This window comes from Oncorhynchus kisutch, linkage group LG6 (genome assembly GCF_002021735.2).
Source record: "Oncorhynchus kisutch isolate 150728-3 linkage group LG6, Okis_V2, whole genome shotgun sequence".
Taxonomy (NCBI): domain Eukaryota; kingdom Metazoa; phylum Chordata; class Actinopteri; order Salmoniformes; family Salmonidae; genus Oncorhynchus; species Oncorhynchus kisutch.
In genome coordinates, this window is record NC_034179.2 from 77984276 (window position 1) to 78009338 (window position 25063).

The following is a 25063-nucleotide window of genomic DNA, read 5'->3' on the forward strand; positions in this document are numbered from 1 at the left end:
TCCACTGGTGCTCACCCCCTTCCTACATCTTTGAGGTGGCCAGGCTCCAATGAGAATCACCCTCTTGGGCTGACTGAGGATGTATGTGATGCCTCTCCTCTTTGATCCTTACAGAACCAGGATGTAATACAGAGAAAAGGAAAGGGTGGGGTCACTGTGTTCTCTGGCCTCTGCCAGCCTTCCGGTCTGGATTGGAGTAACATGGGGATTACTGACAGTCACATTCCAACTCTGTGTGCTGTTGTCACTCACAGAGGCATTCTCACAACATCACCACATACTGCATCACTGCTGAATGCCTATCAGGAAGCAATTGACTCAAAGGAAGAGGTTGGACTCCTTCATTGGCCTTCCAGTCACGACACCTTGTTTTCCTCCATCGTTTATATTTTAGTGTCTGTAACAGTGTGACCAAACCCAGTGCTTAAAGACTGAGTGTTATTCACGCTTCTGTTTAGAGTTTACAAGGTTTCTATTAACACGTATTTCTCGTAAGCCGCCGCTGATTGGACACAAAGCCCCAAATAACAACATTCAACTAAAGGCTAATATGTGAAAAACTGGCCTTGTTTGAAATTAATAGGCAATGGAGTTTGTGGACAAAGAACTGCATGAAAGCAGAATTAATACTTCACACCCAACCAATACATCACAGTGCTGTGAGACCCATTATTGGCCATCTATCTGGTTTGGGCATTCATTAAAGCTGCATGTTTCCAATTATATCTCAGCCACCACAGCACCTCACAAGCACCCAGCCCAGGTATTATGATATTTCCAAAAGCCAAATACCAAATTGAGTAGATCATTGAGTCACTGTTTACTCCTATATCAAGGAGAAGTCATACACTATTTTGGTAACATATATATATATATATATATATATATATATATATATATATATATATATAATATTGACCACTTTCAGTGGACTTTGCTCAAGAGAATCATAGGTCAAAGTGTCCAGACATTGACTTCCCTTGGAGCGATCCTTCCGATGGGGGATTACCGGTATGACAGCTGTAACACACTGAAAGATGGGAATCATTAACCACTTTAAATAAGATGTCAGATCCTTGAGGTCAAGACAGCATCAATAAGACTGCAGACCACGAGCACCGGAACCTGTACGTGACTTTTACTGGGACAGGCAGATCATATCGAATAGATAGATGTGGGCCAGAATCCTATTTATTAGAGTACATTCCACATCAATGAAAAAACTGTCTGGAAACCGTGGAAACACTCCCCTCATAGACAAAGGATCGGTCTGAATGTGTATGTGTGTTGTGTGCGTGAGAGTGTGTGTGTGTGTGTGTGACCATGGGTGTGTGTGTGTATACACTGATTTGTATGTGACTGCAGTATGTGCATGTGAGAGGCCTGACCACGCCCCCTCTCCTCTCTGGGAGACGTGGTGTGAAAACTCCAGGGTGTCTCTTCTCCCCCTCCCAGCATCTGGCTCTCTGAAGTGTCTGTGAACACATGAAGTCATTAGTTCCACCTCCGGCTGGACCCCTGCCTGCCTGATCCACACTGATGTGATCTCACAAAGGCCAGGGCGGCAGGGCGAGCCCTCCCTGGAGACGCATAACCACACGGGCACCAGAACAAATAGCTCAGGGCTTACTCATGTCTCTGGACCTCTTTATGGCAGGTGATTTCTACCCTTTTCAGAGAACGCCAAACTTCAAAGTACCGCCAGTCACCCCATTCCTTCTCTCGCCTTTCTCTCTCTTCCCTCCTCACGGCACCACGTAGCTGATTCCTACTCATAACCGAGTAGTGAGACATAAAAACAATAACAGCAGGAATCATTGAGCTATGTGTTAGTATGGCCACTTTGAAGCTGAGGGGGGTCTTCAGCATTGGACCACAAGGTGAATTGGGACATCTGGAGGATGCTGTATAGTATTGGTCTTAGATATACTACCAGTTTTATTCATATGAGAGACATATAGCATATTCCTTTGTAAATGCAAACAAAAGTCAATCAGTTTTGATCCATTTGATCAGTTGATCAAGGCGTTTTGAGGAAAGCTGTGATAATTAAGCTGTCATTCTTGTCAACCTTGGAACATGGAGCCAGGAGTTGATCAGTGACCTGATACTATTGAAGCAGAATAAAGGCTGAGAGATGACTGTACTGATACAGATATCCCTTTGAATAGTCAGCTCCCATTCAGTTCAAGTAAATCAACTTCTAGCTGCCTTTATTATAGGCTGTCAGAGGTGGGTGGTAGATAAACCTGCTGTACAGATGTGAGCCACTCTATCGTTAGCAGTAAAGAACAAATGACCTCACCCCTCTTAGGTCAGACCTGTCTTTAACTATTCGCCACAGGACAAATCCAACATTCTAAGCCCATACTATATACAAGTCAGATGACTGTCGGTTGATCCTGTCCGATATGCCACGTACTGTATCTATTAAAGTGTTTCTTTTTTAAATAATATGCAATAAATAAATTACTGGCACCTAATTTGTCCTTAACACTATTTGTTGATGTGTAACAAATGCATACATATAATTGGAGGCTGCTGTTGTCGTTACTATACCCTAAGCTTTGTCTTAATGTAATCTGGCACTTTCTGGATCAAAGTTAAAATAGCAATTTGCTTGATGTGCTTGATTTGGTAGGAATGCCTTTAATTTCATATTAATTTAATTTCCTTCAGCCTGAGATCATGGAACAGAGCGAGCCAGCGTATAGGATGTTGGCCATCTTTTGAAGTGTTGAAAGGGGGGAAAGGAGCGATGGAGAGCGGGAAATGGATGGCAGAGAAGAGATGCGTGAGGCATTGGAGGTTATCCACCAGCTGAGGAAACACCAAGGCTGGCTGGGAGAGGTTGTTTGTGGTGAACACAAGCTCTGCAGCCAATACAAATGTTTTGGTAGAAAGAGCTTGAAACAACTTCCCATCAGCACAGGAAGAGAGATCCCTCTTCAGTGATAGGAAACACTCGTACTTACACACACAGACAGACATAACTGACATAACTCATGTCATCTTCTTGGCTTGGTAGGGTATGATTCATTTAGACCAAAAATAATCTGCACCATATGAAAATAGCTCACTACACAAGAATTGCACTATGGAGCAACTTTTTGTGCACATTCCTCCAGTAACTTCCCCACTATGTCTGAACAATCCCCTAGATCACAGGTTAATTACCCCCATTGCTCCTGGGGGACAACAGGAGCTCCTGTGGTGCTATTGGATAGTGTTTAATAGGCTCCCTGCTGAGACCTACTGCCTCAGCCTCTCCTCCCTCTTCCCAGTCAAACAGGGGAGCACGCTTCCTCCACTCTGCCGTGAAATCAGGGACACTGTCCCCTCGCTGAGCCAGCACACAGCACACAGCCTGCTACCGCCATGCCAACAACTGCCTTACGCTGAGTTACTATTTGCCACTGGCACCCACAGGAAGACAAGTCAAGCAGCCACTGTTGTATCTCTTCTCCTCTTAAACTTTTAAGGGTGCAAATGTATTCAGATTTTACTATTCATATATTAAACTAAATCTATCCCTGAAAACTGTGAAAATGACTCAATGGCTAAACCAGTCACACAATTCATAACTTAGCAATTCTTTACTTTTAAATGAATGGGCATTAAACAAGTATTGAAAATGAATGTATTGTCGTCACTTGATTATTGAAATGCCTGTGTCTTACAATGGTCCAAACCTTGCACCCTATGACACCTAGCAGATGTTCTGGCAGTGGTAGGGAGAGGGCATTGAAACCTCCAACAGACACACTGGACATGCTCTGTCTCCCAGAATGATAGATGGACTCCCTTTTCCCTGTCCATCTCTTTTCCAACAACGTTTTTGCTTCCTCCATAACCTCTCCATTCACTATCTGGGCCACAGCCCTCCCAGTGCCCCTGGCTACTACTGAAGGCCCCATCCACTGAGCCTAACCTGCCAATAATGGATGCAGCCAAGAAGAGGAGGTGAGAGCCTGGTGGTGCACACATCTGCTATCCTCAATGGCTGCCATTCAACTGGGGGAAAGTTTAAAAATCCTCATCCATCAGACCTGTCTATGACTGATGAGGATTAAGGTATGATTCAATCTCCAACTAGTAAAACATCATCCTGTCCGATCATAGCTTATAGGTTGAGGAAAAACAAAAGAGATTGTTCTCAATGACAGAGTAACAGTTGGACAAGGAGCAAGAGAAAAAGCCAAAGGACGAGCCCAAATCTGTTCTGTTGAAACTCCACACAATGGAGGTGAGAAAGAAAGAGACGGTGGACCTGTGGATGACATCACTAGTGCAGGCTCTGTTGCCAGACAATCAGGATATGAGAGATTTCTGCCAAAGCTTGGCAAGAGGGATATGTTACACACAAGCCTTCTTCATTGCTCTGCCAAACATTGTCGAAAGCACATAGTTGGAGAAGATGGATACATGTGAAAACGAAACGAGACTCCCAGTACAGTACTCTTGCCTCTACAATCACTCAGCCCTCTCTCTGTTTAATCATGAAAATGTCTCTGTCTTGCTGACAGGGACCCAGAGTTTATCATGTAGATACTGTATTTCCCTCCTAAGAGACCACAGAGAGTTGTGCTGTTACAGTACAGTAGTATCTCATCATGCTGCCAGTAGAGGTGCTGAGGGACTGCAGCATCCCACCACTGAGACTGACCCACAACCCGACACTGTTCCGCCACCCCACACTTTTCTAAATATGTACACGAGTGCCGTGGAGAGGGGAGCGGGCCCGGAGGAGATTGGGCCGCCGCTCACCGCTCCACCCGCAGGTCATAACTCCATTGTCAGACAGGCAAGCTGAAGCTGGAACGTTTAGGCACTGTGAGTCAGGTGATTTATGGATCGATATAACCTCTGGAGTTTAAAAATAACGAGAGCAAATCTCACAGAGAATGAAGTACTTCTGAACTGATATAACCACTTTGGAGAGTTTATCCACTGTAGAGTTGAGTTATGTGAGACAGATAGTGATGTTTTAAAATGGCTTCAAGCTTACATTACAATGAAATGGTGGTGTGGAATCAGAATAGTACAGTTGACTTACTCTTGGACTCAGTTAGACACAGAGGAAGTTAATAAAAGCCAGATAACAGAATAATTGGACCTTAAGTTAACAGCTCTGTTGCTCACCAGTTCAGCCAAACCAATTTCCTTAGATACTTCAGTGTTTCAGTTTATTTCTCCAGTACCTCCAGTCCAGCATCACTCATTCCTACCAAGACCACCTTCCCACCCTAAAGGCAGGACCTGCAGCACATGGGGACTGAGTGTTTCTCACGTTGTGGCAGGTCCCAGGGTCAGGGTCCGGCTGTGTGAAGACCTTCTCCTGCCCAGCATTTATTTTAAAAGACATATCCTGTTCTTCCCTGTGTCCTGCTCTCCAGGGGCCCAGCCTCCCCTCCATATTTCTCCAGGCCAAATGCAGCTAAACCTACAGCCTGAGCCCAGAGGTCTTATTTCATCAACAGAGCTTCTAAATGCTTCTCTAAAAGCTACTGTTGTTAAAGTTGCCTGGTGTTCATAGACTAGGTAGACAATTAAATTGTGTAAATCAAAAAAATGATTTAATGATGACCAACCTAAGTATTCCAGAGTATAATGGTCTACTTGTAGGATGACATATAGTTTTGGAAACTAGTTTTAAATCCCTGTCCCTACTAGTGCAACACATAAATGTATTTGGAATGTGTTTTGTTCACCCTGCAGCTTTTTATAACGACATTCTCTATTCTTAGTAACAGCCTGTTCATCGTCTATGGTAAATTCCTAGTATTCTCAGTAACAGCCTGTTCATCGTCTATGGTAAATTCCTAGTATTCCTGGAACAGCCTGTTCATCGTTTATGGTAAATTCCTAGTATTCCTGGAACAGCCTGTTCATCGTCTATGGTAAATTCCTAGTATTCCTGGAACAGCCTGTTCATCGTCTATGGTAAATTCCTAGTATTCCTGGAACAGCCTGTTCATCGTCTATGGTAAATTCCTAGTATTCTCAGTAACAGCCTGTTCATCGTCTATGGTAAATTCCTAGTATTCTCAGTAACAGCCTGTTCATCGTCTATGGTAAATTCCTAGTATTCTCAGTAACAGCCTGTTCATCGTCTATGGTACATTCCTAGTATTCTCAGTAACAGCCTGTTCATCGTCTATGGTAAATTCCTAGTATTACTGGAACAGCCTGTTCATCGTCTATGGTAAATTCCTAGTATTCCTGGAACAGCCTGTTCATCGTCTATGGTAAATTCCTAGTATTCCTGGAACAGCCTGTTCATCGTCTATGGTAAATTCCTAGTATTCCTGGAACAGCCTGTTCATCGTCTATGGTAAATTCCTAGTATTCTCAGTAACAGCCTGTTCATCGTCTATGGTAAATTCCTAGTATTCTCAGTAACAGCCTGTTCATCGTCTATGGTAAATTCCTAGTATTCTCAGTAACAGCCTGTTCATCGTCTATGGTAAATTCCTAGTATTCTCAGTAACAGCCTGTTCATCGTCTATGGTAAATTCCTAGTATTCTCAGTAACAGCCTGTTCATCGTCTATGGTAAATTCCTAGTATTCCTGGAACAGCCTGTTCATCGTCTATGGTAAATTCCTAGTATTCCTGGAACAGCCTGTTCATCGCCTATGGTAAATTCCTAGTATTCTCAGTAACAGCCTGTTCATCGTCTATGGTAAATTCCTAGTATTCTCAGTAACAGCCTGTTCATCGTCTATGGTAAATTCCTAGTATTCTCAGTAACAGCCTGTTCATCGTCTATGGTAAATTCCTAGTATTCTCAGTAAGAGCCTGTTCATCGTCTATGGTAAATTCCTAGTATTCTCAGTAACAGCCTGTTCATCGTCTATGGTAAATTCCTAGTATTCTCAGTAACAGCCTGTTCATCGTCTATGGTAAATTCCTAGTATTCTCAGTAACAGCCTGTTCATCGTCTATGGTAAATTCCTAGTATTCTCAGTAACAGCCTGTTCATCGTCTATGGTAAATTCCTAGTATTCTCAGTAACAGCCTGTTCATCGTCTATGGTAAATTCCTAGTATTCCTGGAACAGCCTGTTCATCGTCTATGGTAAATTCCTAGTATTCTCAGTAACAGCCTGTTCATCGTCTATGGTAAATTCCTAGTATTCTCAGTAACAGCCTGTTCATCGTCTATGGTAAATTCCTAGTATTCTCAGTAACAGCCTGTTCATCGTCTATGGTAAATTCCTAGTATTCCTGGAACAGCCTGTTCATCGTCTATGGTAAATTCCTAGTATTCTCAGTAACAGCTTGTTCATCGTCTATGGTAAATTCCTAGTATTCTCAGTAACAGCCTGTTCATCGTCTATGGTAAATTCCTAGTATTCCTGGAACAGCCTGTTCATCGTCTATGGTAAATTCCTAGTATTCTCAGTAACAGCCTGTTCATCGTCTATGGTAAATTCCTAGTATTCTCAGTAACAGCCTGTTCATCGTCTATGGTAAATTCCTAGTATTCCTGGAACAGCCTGTTCATCGTCTATGGTAAATTCCTAGTATTCTCAGTAACAGCCTGTTCATCGTCTATGGTAAATTCCTAGTATTCCTGGAACAGCCTGTTCATCGTCTATGGTAAATTCCTAGTATTCTCAGTAACAGCCTGTTCATCGTCTATGGTAAATTCCTAGTATTCTCAGTAACAGCCTGTTCATCGTCTATGGTAAATTCCTAGTATTCCTGGAACAGCCTGTTCATCGTCTATGGTAAATTCCTAGTATTCTCAGTAACAGCCTGTTCATCGTCTATGGTAAATTCCTAGTATTCCTGGAACAGCCTGTTCATCGTCTATGGTAAATTCCTAGTATTCTCAGTAACAGCCTGTTCATCGTCTATGGTAAATTCCTAGTATTCTCAGTAACAGCCTGTTCATCGTCTATGGTAAATTCCTAGTATTCCTGGAACAGCCTGTTCATCGTCTATGGTAAATTCCTAGTATTCTCAGTAACAGCCTGTTCATCGTCTATGGTAAATTCCTAGTATTCTCAGTAACAGCCTGTTCATCGTCTATGGTAAATTCCTAGTATTCCTGGAACAGCCTGTTCATCGTCTATGGTAAATTCCTAGTATTCTCAGTAACAGCCTGTTCATCGTCTATGGTAAATTCCTAGTATTCTCAGTAACAGCCTGTTCATCGTCTATGGTAAATTCCTAGTATTCTCAGTAACAGCCTGTTCATCGTCTATGGTAAATTCCTAGTATTCTCAGTAACAGCCTGTTCATCGTCTATGGTAAATTCCTAGTATTCTCAGTAACAGCCTGTTCATCGTCTATGGTAAATTCCTAGTATTCTCAGTAACAGCCTGTTCATCGTCTATGGTAAATTCCTAGTATTCTCAGTAACAGCCTGTTCATCGTCTATGGTAAATTCCTAGTATTCTCAGTAACAGCCTGTTCATCGTCTATGGTAAATTCCTAGTATTCTCAGTAACAGCCTGTTCATCGTCTATGGTAAATTCCTAGTATTCTCAGTAACAGCCTGTTCATCGTCTATGGTAAATTCCTAGTATTCTCAGTAACAGCCTGTTCATCGTCTATGGTAAATTCCTAGTATTCTCAGTAACAGCCTGTTTTCTTTCCTTATGTAAAAAAAAAGAAAGAAGAAAAACATGAAGCAATGTTGAAATGATCCTCTTTCTACGAAAGGTAAGAGAAGTGCAAACAACAGTAAAGTGAACAATGCCAGATGCTGTTATCACAGCCTAGTCATACCAGGATTACACATTTTATTTTTGGTATCCTGAGGCTTTGCAAATCAGGAATGTAATATGAAAGAATAGGCCTAAAAGACTAAAGAAATACAGAGCACTGTTGTTCTACTCATCACTCAAATAGCACACTGTGGTAGGTGGTGTTTACCTGTTATGTTAAAACTTACGGAAAAGCCCTGTTCCATTTTCATTGGCAAAGTCTAGATCGGCAGAAAACACTACTCATATCATTACTGTAACACATAGGGAAGAAAGGTCCTATTTAGTGTCATAGAAGCTAATTACTCTGTCGGCAGGGAGCTGATGACTTACATCTTAAATCCTTTCAGCATGCTCTACCACACCAGGCTGCTGTCATGTCCTGAACGATGCTCTACCACACCAGGCTGCTGTCATGATCCTGAATGATGCTCTACCACACCAGGCTGCTGTCATGTCCTGAATGATGCTCTACCACAGCAGGCTGCTGTCATGTCCTGAATGATGCTCTACCACACCAGGCTGCTGTCGTGTCCTAAATGATGCTCTACCACACCAGGCTGCTGTCATGTCCTGAATGATGCTCTACCACACCAGGCTGCTGTCGTGTCCTAAATGATGCTCTACCACACCATGCTGCTGTCGTGTCCTGAATGATGCTCTACTACTCCAGGCTGTTGTCGTTTCCTAAATGATGCTCTACCACTCCAGGCTGCTGTCGTGTCCCGAAGGATGCTCTACTTCTCCAGGCTGCTGTTGTGTCCTGAATGATGCTCTACCACTCCAGGCTGCTGTCATGTCCTAAATGATGCTCTACTACTCCAGGTTGCTGTCATGTCCTAAATGATGCTCTACTACTCCAGGTTGCTGTCATGTCCTAAATTATGCTCAACTACTCCAGGTTGCAATCATGTCCTAAATGATGCTCTACCACTCCAGGCAGCTGTTGTGTCCTGAATGATGCTCTACTACTCCAGGCTGCTGTCTTGTCCTAAATGATGCTCTACTACTCCAGGCTGCTGTCGTGTCCTAAATGATGCTCTACCACACCAGGCTGCTGTCGTGTCCTAAATGATGCTCTACCACACCAGGCTGCTGTCGTGTCCTGAATGATGCTCTACTACTCCAGGCTGTTGTCGTTTCCTAAATGATGCTCTACCCCACCAGGCTGCTGTCGTGTCCTAAATGATGCTCTACCACACCATGCTGCTGTCGTGTCCTAAATGATGCTCTACTACTCCAGGCTGCTGTCGTGTCCCGAAGGATGCTCTACTTCTCCAGGCTGCTGTTGTGTCCTGAATGATGCTCTACCACTCCAGGCTGCTGTCATGTCCTAAATGATGCTCTACTACTCCAGGTTGCTGTCATGTCCTAAATTATGCTCTACTACTCCAGGCTGCTGTCATGTCCTAAATGATGGTCTCTGGTTATGCTCACTGTTGACAAGATGATGATCGTACAAATGAAGACCTCTAGACACACACAAAATCATTCAGACACACACACATTCACGAAGACATCTCCACCATCTGGAGAAGTTGAACATGTGGTTCAAACAGCTGGCAACAAACCACCACCCCAACGGGAACCCACAGATACCCCCTGTGTCCTCTTCCCTGGTATGTGCCTGAGCCAACATGTTCAGCCACCACTGTGCAACATTGATATTTTAACATTTATCAGTAATGCATGGTTGTATGCTAAGTGTGAATGGACTCCAGATTCATATGGAAACATCTGTACAACGTATGGCTATAGTAACTGGAGAAGGCTGTTTGGAAATGCATTTAAGAATAAAAATATTACAACTCGCTCCCGTATGAAAGATCAATTACTCTATTTTGGCCTGTGTGGGTATTTTGGCCTGTGTGGGTATACTTTATAAACACTTCTGTGCTGTGTAATAGAAGCCTGCTGGAATGACAGTCTACAGGCAGTGCAGGGTCATTGAGGCCAGATGAGAAAGAGTTTATTTGTGGTTTGGTAAAAACAACTGTATGTCACAGTATGTGGACTTTATGTAAATTGAGGCAATCCAAGTAGAATAACAGAGCCTTCAACACTTGTCTACATTGGCCTTTCAGAATTAAAAAAAATGTTTGTCTGAATTGTCTGATTCCAATCGAAACATATGCTTACATGAGGTCAAAATGCCAGTATAGTATGTTGGTTTTTAACCCCGCCACATATCTCACAGTCTCCAAATCAGATGAAATTATTATAATCTGAATGAATACTGTTAGTTATCTTTAGGTAGTCATGTTTCTGTTGTCCATAAGGATAGTGTGAATATTACACCCCTGAAATGTTTACTAAGTATTTTACCAAAGGACTGATCTCTGTCTCTCTGTGCCTCTGATCCAGCAGGACGGCGATAGTGTGAAGATTAAAAGCTTATCCAATTAGCCACCCGCTGAGACCTGCTGAGCCAATCAGGCAAATCTAAAGCCTGTGGTCACACTGGAGTGCTGTCGGACAGGCCCCGATCAGCTGGGTCAAACAGAGGAGAATGTCTCAGTGCTGCCCATGCTGGGGGATACTACAATGTCTTAGAATGGGGGAGCCCTGTCTCCTCTCTTTCCTGGCTAATCTTCAATGAACACGCTGTTCCTCAAATAGTTCTTGAACAACGATATCAGAGGGGAAAAAAGCTTGGATTACTCGAGCATGAGTAACGTCACCACTGCACACAGAGACCCCACACTGTGCTTTTTAGACCACTGTTTAGGCTGACTTAAAACTGAGGGGTCTGTGTGACGGATTTGTTTGTTCACTTTCAATTATATGGGGATCAGTTTAATATCCGGCTATGTTTTGTTGATCTAGATATTTCAGTGATGACATGGTGTCCTATTGTCCTACATCTCTTCTGTCTTTTTACACATCCATCTGCAGGAATTGCTGTGTTCTGACTGTCCTCCGGTTTTGTCTTCTGGACTGAAATGTCATTGTTGCATCCAACAATATCAAACCTGTCTTTATCAAAATAAAGACAGGATAAATATAAGAGGATGAGTCAATGAGCACTAAAATTGACACTCACAAAATCACAGTGAGACCATTGTGAGAAGGTCCCTGACACATTACTACCAATCATACGTGTCTCTACCTAGTCCTCTTCGTCCCGGGTGGGACATAAAGCCGCAACAATCTTCTTCTGTCTTTGACCACAGTCCCATGTCAGTCATAACAAGCAGGGAGCTCATTCATCAGGATTTGTGCTGACGCTGTGGTCACAAAATCTGCAGAATGAAAAACAATTCAGTGAACCTATTGTTTCCTTCAAAACACTGCCCTCTGCAGGAAATGAGGGGTAAACAGAAATCATGACAGTTTGGCATTTGGCATAAAAGGTCTTTCAGGCTATTATGCATAAAGAGGTCTGTATTAGGCTATACCAAATACTTAATCTTTGGTGTGAGACATTCTAAAGAGGGAGTGAGTCTTGTATCTTCGATGTTCTTCGTATTTCTATTGACTATGCGAGCCTAGAGGTCAAATGCAGCTTTTCACAAAATACGCTCTTTCATTAGGGTGCCAAAGGTCATAGGATTATGACTTTTTTCCCTCATTTGTCATCATGGCAAAGACAAGCCTGCGCTCCAGCTCACATGGTCATGAATGGGTGTCTTCAACACAGCTGGGTGGTCTGAGCCGGATGTGACCCCAATAAAGACGCCTACACCTAACGGTGGCTGCCCTTGCATGACCCTCACTTTTGTTAAGGCTTCAAGGGGCATTGAGTCAAAACACATTATGCAAAACAGGACAGCTATGAAGTCAGCCAATGTACCCACCTGCGTCATTCTTGTTCTTGGAGGAGCCATGGAAGGAGAAGCAGAGGAGAGTGTGCTTGCCTGGATGGTGGAGCATAATCTAAAGCGCTATAGAAATGAAATATAATATTATTAAAGGTTCTGTCAAACTTATCACACAATTCACATTGCAGCATGAGTCATTGGACAAAATTATGAGAGAAAATTGAGTCCATTGAAAGGTTTGAAACATTGTAATCTCTCCTTCAACGGGGTCAAATATGGTCCAAACGTTTTGTCTGCGCATGCACAGAGGTGCTCCTGGGCCAACCGTTGCTACCTCCATGGCTATGAAAAAAGTTTAGTTGGCAATCAGTGTTGAAGCTACAAAGTGAGAGTGCTTCATAAATGTTTACCAGTAGGCTGGCGATACACAAGATGTTTCACTTCTTGAGCTTGATGCTGTTTATATTGGTACGCCATTGCTAGCTAACTAGACTTTAGTCATCTCTTCTGAACTGATTACTGTGTTCATCAAATCGATCAGAAAAAAATCCAGATTAATATCACATAGCCAGTGGACCCTACAAAAACTCCATTCATTTTCCCATAGGCTTTGTTCAACGAACCATGGTGGAGTGCCAACAACAAGAGGCCATTATTGCATTATTAAATTTTCTAAACCCAGAGGTCCAACATTACAAGACTTCCGGGAACACTTGCCAAGCAGACTCTGCAGACCAGACCGGGTTTTGAGAAGTCAATGAGAGAAGTTAACATTTATTCCTAGTTAATTTTTTAAGTCTATAGGCACAACCTAGACTTGAGGAAAATGTCTTGAAGGAAAATTCCACCCAAAACAAACTTTTTGTATTTGTTTCATTGCTGATATACCGTGGCAAGAAAAAGTATGTGAACCCTTTGGGATTACCTGGACATTTGCATAAATTGGTCATAAAAATGTATCTGATCTTCATTTAGGTCACAACAATAGACAAACATAGTCTGCTTAAACTAATAATACACAAACAATTATAAATGTTCATGTCTTTATTGAACACACTGTGTAAACATTCACAGTGCAGGGTGGGGAAAGTATGTGAACCCTTGGATTTAATAACTGGTTGACCCTCCTTTGGCAGCAATAACCTCAACCAAACGTTTTCTGTAGTTGTGGATCAGACCTGCATAATAAAGGTCAGGAGGAATTTTGGACTGTTCCTCTTTACAAAACTGTTTTAGTTCAGCAATATTCTTGAGATGTCTGGTGTGAACCGCTCTCTTGAGGTCATGGCACAGAATCTCAATCAGGTTGAGGTCAGGACTTTGACTGGGCCACTCCAGAAGGTGTATTTTCTTCTGTTGATTTACTTCTGTGTTTTGGGTCGTTGTCCTGTTGCATCACCCAACTTCTGTTGAGCATTCTCCTGCAAAATGTCTTGATAAACTTGGGAATTCATTTTCCCGTTGATGATAGAAAGCTGTCCAGGCCCTGAGGCAGCAAAGCAGCTCCAAACCATGATGCTCCCTCCACCATACTTTTCAGAAGGGATGAGGTTTTGATGTTGGTGTGCTATGCTTTTTTTTCTCCACACAGTGTTGTGTGTTCCTTCCAAATAACTCAACTTTAGTTTCACCTGTCCACAGAATATTTTGCCAGTAGCGCCATGGAACATCCAGATGCTCTTTTGCAAACTTCAGATGTGCAGAAATGGACAGCAGTGGCTTCTTCCGTGGTGTCCTCCCATGAACACCATTCTTGTTTAGGGTTTTACGTATCACAGACTCGTCAGTGGAGATGTTAGCATGTTCCAGAGATTTCTATATGTTTTTAGCTGACACTTTAGGATTCTTCTTAACCTCATTGAGCATTCTGATCTGTGCTCTTGCAGTCATCTTTGCAGGATGGCCAATCCTAGGGAGAGTAGCAACAGTGCTGAACTTTCTCAATTTATAGACAATTTGTCTTACAGTGGACTGATGAACATCAAGGCTTTTAGATATATTTTTGTAACCCTTTCCAGCTTTATGCAAGTCAACAATTCTTAATCTTAGGTCTAGTGAGATCTCTTTTGTTCGAGGCATGGTTCACATCAGGCAATGCTTCTTGTGAATAGCAAACTCAAATTTGGAGTGTTTTTATAGGGCAAGGCAGCTCTAATCTCATCTCATTGATTGGACTCCAGGTTAGCTGACTCCTAACTACAATTAGCATTTGGAGATGTTATTAGCCTAAAGGTTCACATGCTTTTTCCAACCTACATTGTGAATGTTTCAATGATGCATTCAATATAGACAAGAAAAATACAATAATTTGTTTGTTATTAGTTTAAGCTTTAGTTTCTGTTGTGACTTAGATGAAGATCTAATTTCATGACCAATTTATGCAGAAATCCAGATAATTCCAAAGGTTTCACATACTTTTTCTTGCCACTGTAGTCCCCAAATTTTTACTTGCAAAACCAGCATCATATGATGCAAAATGCATCATATGGGACAGATTTCTGTATTTTGAAAGCTACATATTTTGAAACGTTGATAGCTGACAAGCAAAACACTTGGGACAAAATCAACAACAGACTAAACTTCGGGTGGAGTTTTCCTTTAAGTAGCTCAACATATTATTACCCCATCCTCGTGAAAGTAACAACCTGACACGTTTTCATTTTCATTTTTTGCCTTTTATTTGACGGATGCACATGCACAGTTTGGAGCGAGATTGCCGTTAGACTCAATGATATGCATAAATCATGGATTGCTGATGCTATGTTATTGCCCCTTGAGGCTTTGAAGCCACCGATCGGCCACATTGAGCTCCACAGTGGATGCTTCATAATACCCATAAAACCTAGAGGTCAAACACGAAAATGGTTCCAATTGTTTTTCCCCCATTCATTACTCGCATAGGATATTTTAGAAACACTTCAAATTAAGTATGTGTTTGGTGTAGGCTTACCTTGGCGTGACGTTTTGATAATATCTATCTCATCATCACTCAATACCTAGGTTTACTGTATTCACATCCTACCATACCTTTGTCTGTACATTATACCTTGAAGCTATTTTATCGCCCCCAGAAACCTCCTTTTACTCTCTGTTCCAGACGTTCTAGACGACCAATTCTTATTGCTTTTAGCCATGCCTTATCCTACTCCTCCTCTTTTCATCTGGCGATGTAGAGGTGAATCCAGGCCCTGCAGTGCCTAGCTCCACTCCTATTCCCCAGGCGCTCTCTTTTGATTACTTCTGTAACCGTAATAGCCATGTTAACATTAGAAGCCTCCTCCCTAAGTTTGCTTTTATTCACTGCTTTAGCACACTCTGCCAACCCGGATGTTCTAGCTGTGTCTGAATCCTGGCTTAGGAAGACCACCAAAAATTCTGAAATTTTCATCCCAAACTACAACATTTTCAGACAAGATAGAACTGCCAAAGGGGGCGGTGTTGCAATCCACTGCAAAGATAGCTTGCAGAGTTACCCAAACAATTTGAACTTCTACTTTTAAAAATCCACCTCTCTAAAAACAAGTCTCTCACCGTTGCCGCCTGTTATAGACCACCCTCTGCCCCCAGCTGTGCTCTGGACACCATATGTGAACTGATTGCCCCCCATCTATCTTCAGAGCCTGTGCTGCTAGGCGACCTAAACTGGAACATGCTTATCACCCCAGCCATCCTACAATCTAAGCTTGATGCCCTCAATCTCACACAAATGATCAATGAACCTATCAGGTACCTCCCCAAAGCCTTAAACACAGGCACCCTCATAGATATCATCCTAACCAACTTGCCCTCTAAATACACCTCTGCTGTCTTCAACCAAGATCTCAGCGATCACTGCCTCATTGCCTGCATCCGTAATGGGTCAGCGGTCAAACGACCTCCACTCATCACTGTCAAACGTTCCCTGAAACACTTCAGCGAGCAGAACCAGACCTTTCTAATCGACCTGGCCGGGGTATCCTGGAAGGATATTGATCTCATCCCGTCAGTAGAGGATGCCTGGTTATTTTTTTTAAATGCCTTCCTAACCATCTTAAATAAGCATGCCCCATTCAAGAAATTTAGAACCAGGAACAGATATAGCCCCAGACCTGACTGCTCTTAACCAACACAAAAAACATCCTATGGCGTTCTGCATTAGCATCGAACAGCCCCCGTGATATGCAGCTGTTCAGGGAAGCTAGAAACCATTATACACAGGCAGTTAGAAAAGCCAAGGCTAGCTTTTTCAAGCAGAAATTTGCTTCCTGCAACACTAACTCAAAAAGGTTCTGGGACACTGTAAAGTCCATGGAGAATAAGAACACCTCCTCCCAGCTGCCCACTGCACTGAAGATAGGAAACACTGTCACCACTGATAAATCCACTATAATTGAGAATTTCAATAAGCATTTTTCTACGGCTGGCCATGCTTTCCACCTGGCTACTCCTACCCCGGTCAACAGCACTGCACCCCACACAGCAACTCGCCCAAGCCTTCTCCATGAGATTCCCAAAGATTGGAAAGCAGCTGCGGTCATCCACCTCTTCAAAAGGGGGGACACTCTTGACCCAAACTGCTACAGACCTATATCTATCCTACCCTGCCTTCGAAAGCCAAGTCTTCGAAAGCCAAGTCAACAAACAGATTTCCGACCATTTCGAATCTCACCATACCTTCTCTGCTATGCAATCTGGTTTCAGAGCTGGTCATGGGTGCACCTCAGCCACGCTCAATGTCCTAAACGTTATCTTAACCGCCATCAATAAGAAACATTACTGTGCAGCCATATTCATTGATCTGGCCAAGGCTTTCGACTCTGTCAATCACCACATCCTCATCGGCAGACTCGACAGCCTTGATTTCTCAAATGATTGCCTCGCCTGATTCACCAACTACTTCTCTGATAGAGTTCAGTGTGTCAAATCGGAGGATCTGCTGTCCGGACCTCTGGCAGTCTCTATGGGGGTGCCACAGGGTTCAATTCTTGGACCGACTCTCTTCTCTGTATACATCAATGATGTCGCTCTTGCTGCTGGTGAGTCTCTGATCCACCTCTACGCAGACGACACCATTCTGTATACTTCTGGCCCTTCTTTGGACACTGTGTTAACAACCCTCCAGACATGCTTCAATGCCATACAACTCTCCTTCCGTGGCCTCCAATTGCTCTTAAATACAAGTAAAACTAAATGCATGCTCTTCAACCGATCGCTGCCTGCACCTGCCCGCCTGTCCAACATCACTACTCTGGACAGCTCTGACTTAGAATACGTGGACAACTACAAATACCTAGGTTTCTGGTTAGACTGTAAACTCTCCTTCCAGACCCACATCAAACATCTCCAATCCAAAGTTAAATCTAGAATTGGCTTCCTATTTCGCAACAAAGCATCCTTCACTCATGCTGCAAACATACCCTTGTAAAACTGACCATCCTACCAATCCTCAACTTCGGCGATGTCATTTACAAAATAGCCTCCAATACCCTACTCAACAAATTGGATGCAGTCTATCACAGTGCAATCCTTTTGGTCACCAAAGCCCCATATACTACCCACCATTGCGACCTGTATGCTCTCGTTGGCTGGCCCTCGCTTCATACTCGTCGCCAAACCCACTGGCTCCATGTCATCTACAAGACCCTGCTAGGTAAAGTCCCCCCTTATCTCAGCTCGCTGGTCACCATAGCATCACCCACCTGTAGCACGCGCTCCAGCAGGTATATCTCTCTGGTCACCCCCAAAACCAATTATTTATTTGGCCGCCTCTCCTTCCAGTTCTCTGCTGCCAATGACTGGAACGAACTACAAAAATCTCTGAAACTGGAAACACTTATCTCCCTCACTAGCTTTAAGCACCAACTGTCAGAGCAGCTCACAGATTACTGCACCTGTACATAGCCCACCTATAATTTAGCCCAAACAACTACCTCTTTCCCTAGTGTATTTTTAATTTTTTTATTTTGCTCCTTTGCACCCCATTATTTGGATTTCTACTTTGCACATTCTTCCACTGCAAATCTCCCATTCCAGTGTTTTACTTGCTATATTGTATTTACTTTGCCACCATGCCCTTTTTTTTGCCTTTACCTCCATTATCTCACCTCATTTGCTCACATCGTATATAGACTTGTTTATACTGTATTATTGACTGTATCTTTGTTTTACTCCATGTATAACTCTGTGTTGTTGTATGTGTCGAACTGCTTTGCTTTATCTTGGCCAGTTCGCAATTGTAAATGAGAACTTGTTCTCAACTTGCCTACCTGGTTAAATAAAGGTGAAATAAAATAAATTAAATTAAATAACCGGGTAGGCCGTCATTGTAAATTAGAATTTGTTCTTTAACTGACTTGCCTGGTTAAATAAATAAAAATAATTTTAAAAACATGTAATTTTGTCTCGGACAAGGTGAGTTTCATCAATATTTGCCTCAATTTACTCTCAAAAATTCGAAATACTAATTAGCAACAGAAAAGACCCCATGCAAGACCAGCGCAATCAGAGGCCTTCTGTGCCCAATCCATGTGGAATCCATGTGCTATATTGAAATGAATTGAATAAAGTGTTGAACTTCTTGTCCCCTTTCTCTCTATCTTAGCTAGCCACTGACTAAACTTTAGCTAGCTAGCTAGTTAACAAAGCAGTAGATAAACAATATATTTTGTTTTACTTAGCCTAGATAATTGTTTGTACAGTATGTCAACTATTTCAGACATGGTATTTTTCAAGGATGAGGATGAGCATGAGCATTAAAAGGGGAGAAGATCACTATAAATCTGGCCATGTGGAGGAGGGCAGCTATAATGAGGGCAACTTACCGGTTTGGTCAGGGCCAGCATGAGGAATAAAGTGTATCCTGTGTAGCTATTAAGTAAAGATTGAGCATCTTAGCAATACAATGTGTTCTACACAACTGTCAACATTCTACAAGGAAAGAGCCACATAATCAACATTATATAATCATTAACCAGATTACCCTGGATACCAGACTTAGATGAGTCATAACTCAGTTTTAGAATGTTGTCATTAACGAGAATGAATATATAAAAACATATTTTTATTGTAACCCTGGACAAGCACACCCGATTCAATTTGTCAACTAATCATCAAACCCTCAATGAGTTGAATGAGGTGTGTTTGTCCAAGGCTACAATGAAAATGTGTTCTGTTGGGGTACTGGAGGACCAGGGTTGGTGTACTGTTGGGGGTACTGGAGGACCAGGGTTGGTGTACTGTTGGGGTACTGGAGGACCAGGGTTGGTGTACTGTTGGGGTACTGGAGGACCAGGGTTCGTGTACTGTTGGGGTACTGGAGGACCAGGGTTGGTGTACTGTTGGGGGTACTGGAGGACCAGGGTTCGTATACTGTTGGGGTACTGGAGGACCAGGGTTGGTGTACTGTTGGGGGTACTGGAGGACCAGGGTTCGTGTACTGTTGGGGGTACTGGAGGACCAGGGTTGGTGTACTGTTGGGGTTACTGGAGGACCAGGGTTGGTGTACTGTTGGGGTACTGGAGGACCAGGGTTCGTGTACTGTTGGGATACTGGAGGACCAGGGTTGGGAAACACTGACCTGGAAACACATGGAGGAGAGATGTACAGGAAGAAATGACTGAGAATGGCATCAACTGGCCTATGCTACTTATAGGAGCCATGGGCTTAAGTCAAGTCAGTCATCTGATTAGTCATGCTCAACAGGTGCAGTCATTGGAACAAAACCGTTTTTGCTGTTTGCATGGCAAAAATGTTGAGCCCATCCCCAACAGCCTGAAGAAACACCTGGAGGGAATAATAAGGAACTTCTAGTGGAAGTGAACCACAACTAGGCTACTAACTAAACACTATGCAGCCAACACTCACTCACTGGACAATGAGTTCTTACAACACAGAGAACATCACTTGTGGCAAATGTTTCCCTAAGAATGCTGAGCTAAAAAATCACATGAGTGTTTAGCACTATGTGGATGGGACATTCCTGCTGGGATGGAGGATTTATCTGGAATGCTCAACTAGATGATCAGGACAGTCTAGGGTACTATTTGCCCGAAAGAGATGAAGTCTTGCGACGACTGTACTTCTGATTCTGATTCTCAAGAGGAAAGTTAATTAGCTGTGAGCTCACTAAAGAGGACCAACAGTGGTTGAGGGATCATCTGAAAGGGACTGACATGTCTAACTGTTCTTTGATTAGTACAACAGATGCATTCATGGAACAAAACAGTTTCTGTGGTTTGTATGGAAAAAACATTGAGCCCACAACATGCACCTCAGTGAGAATATTCTGTAACTGTGTCATGGTGGACGTGCCTGAAACGTCAATGTTTCCATTGAGCTCCAAATAAGAAGTAAGTATAATTCGATAGGACTAACCCTAAGAAAATCCTCTGGACTGCTTAACTAGAGAGACAGCAAGAGAGAGAGAGAGTACATCTAAGGATCGGAGAGACATCACTTCCGGTAGATCTCCTTGCCGAGGGAGGCATTGAACATCGTGTACTGTTTCTCATAGGGGGTGCCTGAAGATGTCCTGCATGTCACGCCTTATGTCTAAAACATGGGATAAAGGGGAGACAAGATCTCAAAATTCAATGTTTTATCACATTTGATGAGTTACTAACTTGTCCGTCCACATTCTCGATCTGCTGTAGTCCCTACACCTGGAATCTCGCACTCGGATCACACTGGCACAGGAGGTCGATGCATCGGATGGCCTCAGGGATACACTCCTGTTGGACTGGAAAACAAAAACATTTGGTCAGTGGTAGGTCTTTTTCAAAGCTGTATCACTATCTTATCTGGACAGAAAATGCATTGTTTACCACAACACAAACACACCTTGGACAATGTGACAAGTGGTCCCTCAACACCCAATCCTAAATCATGAGAACCATACACGAACATACTGTGCAGATATACATTTCAGCCACACCTGTTGCTGACAGGTGTAGAAAATCGAGCACAAAGCCATGCAATCTCCATAGACAAACATTGCCAGGAGAATGGCCTTACTGAAGAGCTCAGTGACTTTCAACGTGGCACCATCACAGGATACCACCTTTCCAACAAGTCAGTTCATCAAATTTCTGCCCTGCTAGAGCTGCTCCGGTCAACTGTAAGTGCTGTTATTTTGAAGTGAAAACATCTAGGAAAAACAACGGCTCAGCCACAAAGTGGTAGGCCACACAAGCTCACAGAACGGGACTGCCAAATGCTGGGGCATGCCCATAAAAATAGTCTGTCCTCGGTTGCAACACTCACTACCGAGTTCCAAACTGGTCTAAACTGGAAACTCATTAAATGGGTTTCCATGGCCTAAGATATCCATGCGCAATGCCAAGTGTCGGCTGGTGTGGTGTAAAGCTTGCCACCCTTGGACTCTGGAACAGTGGAAACGTGTTATCTGGAGTGATGAATCACGCTTCAGCATCTTAGAGTCCGATGGATGAATCTGGGTTTGGCGGATGCCACGAGAATGCTACTTGCCCGAATGCATAGTGCCAACTGTACATTTTGGGAGAGGAGGAATAATGGTTTGGGCTAGGCCCCTTAGTTCCAGTGAAGGGAAATCTTAACACTACAGCATACAATTACATTCTAGACGATTCTGTGCTTCCAACTCTGTGGCAACAGTTTTGGGAAGGCCCTTTCCTGTTTCAGCATGACAATGCCCCGTGCACAAAGCTAGGTTCATATAGAAATGGTGTGGAAGAACTTGACTGGCCTGAAATTTAACTGACCTCAAAATGATACATTATTTTTAAAGGATTAATGACCTTAGATTTCAGCATTTGTGGCATCCATTTCAGGAAAATCCTAATTTACCTCAAATGTCGCATTGCTCTTATCATCATTGGTGTTACTACTCCTAGTGGTTGCACAAAGTTATAATAATGGTAAAAAAATATTTTAAGTCATAAAGCTACCATATTAGTTGATTTAGAATGGGAAGATCTCGTCTAAAAAAAAGTTTTCCCAAAACGGCATGCCCAAATGCCGACATAAAACGAATCAGCAGCTAGCCAGCTAGCCAATTTTCAGTTGATGATTTTCTCAGTCAAACACATTACCCAAAATGCACTGTGTGTCTTTTGTTTACCAGGTCATGTAATCTTTGGTGTAAAAGTAAACTCTAACAGAGAGCACCTTATCTATCCACTGGGCTGCAATATCATCCTCAAAATCCTAACAAAAAGAAACAGGAGTTTATGAATGGCCACACCAACAACGTCTCCTGTGTCACTGTGTCCAAACGTGGAAAGTATGTTGCCTCATGGTCAGGTCACTTTCATGGGCTTCAAGGTAATGGACTAATGCAAAGATGAAAGAAAAATGGATGGGCAGAAAACTGTTATGAAAGATAATTAGCTGGCCTTTATCATTCTTTGAACAGGATGATGTTTTAATATGGGACTTTGCCATGAGAAGAATATATGCTCACCTGCAGCTCCACAAAGCTTAAGTGGGAGGATTGGCCTTCTCCCCTTAATGTCAAGTACATGGTGACCCTTGGGGGCCAGGATGATGGCAGGTTTTGTCAAACTTTGTGAAATACTGACATTTGACTCAGATCCTCTGTTATAATATAGTAGTTACAAATAGGTGTATTCATACATTTTAACTGAATAACTGTGTGTTTCTGTAATTTCCAGATAGTGGTGTGTAAAATAGAAAACAGAGAAGCCATTTGTGGAAGCCCGGCCTCAGCCCACACAGTGGTGGTCCCTGCCTTACTCTGCAATACTCCAACACAAGTGACAGCATCTTCGTATGGGCAGAACAGTATGTATATCTAAATAGAGCTATTTTTGTATAACTTTGGCTTGGCACACCTTCTAATGAAATGTCACAGCTATGGGCCTATAAGAATCTGGATCATCTTCTTGTAACGACACTCTCCGCGTTTGGGAACTTGATCTTCCCCACAAGATTACACACACACAATGTCAGACAGGGCAGCCGAAAACAATTGTGAAATGCATTCGGGTAATTATAATATCAGAACACATGGCTATACACAGGGCTCTATGCTGACCTTTCATACAAGGAGTACATGTGCACCTATGTTGAAAAATGTAGGCACACACAAAGAAATTAAGTCGCACTGTAGAGCCCTGAAACATTCAAACACGTGAATAGTATGACCCTTTGTGAGAGTGTCATTTCCTCAGCATACTGCAGTAAATCTTGCAGCAGTTTGCAACCTGAATAACTTGTTATTTATTGGTACAGATCCCTGAGGAAGGCAGCTATCTCTACTGTGGAACCAGTGGGGATATCCTGAAAGTCAGTCTCAAGACCAAGCTTCTTAATGGGCCGTGTCCAAGTGAAACAGAAGTTCAGCAAGCTGGCTTCAAAAAAGTTACACGGTAAGAGGAGTTTAATATCTGGCTTAGTTAGACTGCAGTACAGAACTCAGCATGCATTTCCCCTTGTTGTCTACATGGGGTGAACACAGTCTGTGATGAAGACAGGCAACATACTCTTGGCTCAGGAGATGGCACGTTCCCTCTGTTCAGGATCCTCATCCAACTTCAAACACATCAAGTGAGTCTAGTGTCTGGAATGGAGGTCTTTATTCACTTTTATAGTTATTCTCTCACTTTCCTGTGTGCATCTTCCAAAAGCATCTAATACACCACTGTACTACTCAATGAACACTACCTGTACATGTATTCTTTGGCAGGAAGGTTCAGCTGGAAAGGGGTGACATCCATTGCGCCCCGTGGTGATGGTCACCAGTTCTTTGTGGGCACAGAGGCAACACAGATCTTCCATTTCAGCTACACTGACTTCAAAGAGGAGTTCATCACCTGATCACCTCCAGCCATAACAGCGCCGTGAACGATGTGAGTGAAACAACAGGCTAAAAGGTCACATAATATACGCCATCACATTCCATTTGTGTGCAGGGTCAGTCCCCTATTGAATACAAATAGGGAACTGATTCCGTTTGACTGGCTGTTCATTTTGAAGCCAATTGAAACCAGTAGAGGGGGCTACACAATCATTTGGTAACCTGGTATATATATGTTAAGTATTGTTTTCCAATAGATGGCAGTATTGACTCAATACAGTGTTTGCCTTATGCTAGCCTTCAAATGTATGCCATGTAACCATGCTCGGAAAAGCCTCCGGTAATATACGCCAGGTGCATTCCGGTAACGTTATTCTACGTGACAATTAAATTCTAAAACGTACTTACGTGTCCGGTGCCAACAATCTAAGAAGCAAGATACTACATCCTCCAAAGTTTATCAGAGTCATTGTCAATAGCTAAATCAATTCATTATGGGCTGATAAGTGCTTTAATTTAACATATATATCTTGATGTATATCTCACAGTGGCTCATCTGAGCTCTTTGCCACGTTCTGAGAATGACATCTTGATGTGGCATACGGAGACCTCTGAAGAAGTGCTACATATCACTGTGCCCAACATGACCTGGCTGCAACGCTGTGGAATTCATGATTGGCGGCAGGAGCATCATCAGTGGTGGATTTCCCATTCCATTTCTTAGCAGCAGAAACTCAGGGGCTTTCTATTGTAAGCCATGTCTGCTGTCTGGAAATGCAAATGCATTCCTCTGGCGGTGATTTAGTTG

The 25063-nt window shown here is 42.8% G+C and overlaps 1 pseudogene; it reads left to right on the forward strand.

The window, feature by feature from the left end:
• The first annotated feature begins 4708 nt into the window (after nt 1–4708).
• Nucleotides 4709–24328, forward strand: LOC109892002 (cilia- and flagella-associated protein 52-like; annotated as a pseudogene).
• Nucleotides 24329–25063: the final 735 nt, after the last annotated feature.